The sequence below is a fragment of the Oncorhynchus keta genome, unplaced genomic scaffold (assembly GCF_023373465.1).
Source record: "Oncorhynchus keta strain PuntledgeMale-10-30-2019 unplaced genomic scaffold, Oket_V2 Un_contig_1440_pilon_pilon, whole genome shotgun sequence".
Classification (NCBI taxonomy): Eukaryota; Metazoa; Chordata; class Actinopteri; order Salmoniformes; family Salmonidae; genus Oncorhynchus; species Oncorhynchus keta.
Genome location: NW_026278727.1, coordinates 31,761 through 34,267, shown reverse-complemented (window position 1 = coordinate 34,267; position 2,507 = coordinate 31,761).

Sequence of the window (2,507 nt, the reverse complement as noted above, 5' to 3'; positions counted from 1 at the left end):
GTAATCCTGTAAAGGGACAATGACATATTTTAGAGACAGATTGTTTTAATTTAACATGTCAGGCACAAATATAATATACCCAGTTTGACGGACAGCAGAGTTGCTTCTGGGGATTATTCCCCTACACCCAGACAAATGCACAGCTAATCCCTTTCAATAGAATATCAACTTGATTTATGCAAATTATGCCCAACTGGGAAGGAGAGATTTGTCAATGTGTCCTCATGTAATAAAACTAAATAAATATTGCCGAATTGTCAAAACTCCGTCTCACTCAAAATCTCTTCCCCAGTGAATGAGAAGTTTGGGAATTCTGCGTATCTTCCGAGTATATGTAGAGTGAGACATGTTGCCTGTCTATAGCCCAACGTCTGTGAGCACGCCAAGCCAAGGCTGCTTTTGAACTATTTATAATGAGTTCCCAGTAGTCACAATGTACAGCCATGTTCCTGTGCCACAAACCTCAACTAGAACAATGTCAGTGTAACTCTTCACATAATTCACTGTGAGATTCCTCCAACAACACAGGTTTATAATCTTATCACGCTGTCTATTCGGCTACTTCGCAATTTTAGAAAACAGCGTCAGCAGGGAAAGAGACCTAACTACTCAAAGGCAGGGTGGTCAGCAAACGATGTACTCTAAAGTATTCTTTACAAGTTATACTATGAAATTATACTAATGTATTATTTCTAAATTATATCTTAAATTATAATATTATGATTATCGTTGTTTAAAAAGACGTTTATTTTTAGAACTATTCTCTCCGATTGATGCATTTCATGAATCTGCTGTGATGGTGGTTATCAAGGAAAGGCTGTAGGAGAGGGTCAACACAGCCGGACAGCTGAGACAGCGGGACAGTGGCACGATTTAACCAGTTTGGGAGCTAGATATCAAGTCAGGAGGTTGCAGACTGGACTCAATTTACTGGTTGGGGGTTTAATGATCTCCAGTCTGGTGTGGACAGCCAGGAGAGTTCAACAATGGAAGGAGAGAAAGAAGAACGGAAGAAAAGGAACATGGAACATCTGTTTCCTGATTCTAGAACTGTGTCTCTCAGAGGTCTACTGATTCTAGAACTGTGTCTCTCAGAGGTCTACTGATTCTAGATCTATGTCTCTCAGAGGTCTACTGATTATAGATCTATGTCTCTCAGAGGTCTCCTGATTATAGATCTATGTCTCTCAGAGGTCTCCTGATTATAGATCTATGTCTCTCAGAGGTCTCCTGATTATAGATCTATGTCTCTCAGAGGTCGCCTGATTATAGATCTATGTCTCTCAGAGGACTACTGATTCTAGAACTGTCTCTCAGAGGTCTCCTGATTCTAGATCTATATCTCTCAGAGGTTTTATTTATTTATTTCACCTTTATTTAACCAGGTAGGCTAGTTGAGAACAAGTTCTCATTTGCAACTGCGACCTGGCCAAGATAAAGCATAGCAGTGTGAACAGACAACAGAGTTACACATGGAGTAAACAATTAGCAAGTCAATAACACAGTAGAAAAAAAAAAATGGGCAATCTATATACAATGTGTGCAAAGGCATGAGGAGGTAGGCGAATAATACGAATAATACAATACAATACAAAGATTAACACTGGAGTGATAAATGATCAGATGGGCATGTACAGGTAGAGATATTGGTGATATTGGTGTGCAAAAGAGCAGAAAAGTAAATAAATAAAAACAGTATAAAAACAGTATGGGAATGAGGCAGGTGAAAAAGGGTGAGCTATTTACCTATAGACTATGTACAGCTGCAGCGATCGGTTAGCTGCTCGGATAGCTGATGTTTGAAGTTGGTGAGGGAGATAAAAGTCTCCAGAGGTCTACTTCAGCGATTTTATAGAATTGTTCCAGAGTCACAGGCAGCAGAGTACTGGAACGAGGTCTACGATTCTAATGAGGTGTTGGCTTTAGGGATGATCAGTGAGATACACCTGCTGGAGCGCGTGCTACGGATGGGTGTTGCCATCGTGACCAGTGAACTGAGATAAGGCGGAGCTTTACCTAGCATGGACTTGTAAATGACCTGGAGCCAGTGGGTCTGGCGACGAATATGTAGTGAGGGCCAGCCGACTAGAGCATACAAGTCGCAGTGGTGGGTGGTATAAGGTGCTTTAGTGACAAAACGGATGGCACTGTGATAGACTGCATCCAGTTTGCTGAGTAGAGTGTTGGAAGCCATTTTGTAGATGACATCGCCGAGGTCGAGGATCGGTAGGATAGTCAGTTTTACTAGGGTAAGCTTGGCAGCGTGAGTGAAGGAGGCTTTGTTGCGGAATAGAAAGCCGACTCTGGATTTGATTTTTGATTGGAGATGTTTGATGTGAGTCTGGAAGGAGAGTTTGCAGTCTAGCCAGACACCTAGGTACTTATAGATGTCCACATATTCAAGGTTGGAACCATCAGGGTGGTGATGCTAGTCGGGCATGCGGGTGCAGGCAGCGATCGGTTGAAAAGCATGCATTTGGTTTTACTCGCGTTTAAGAGCAGTTGGA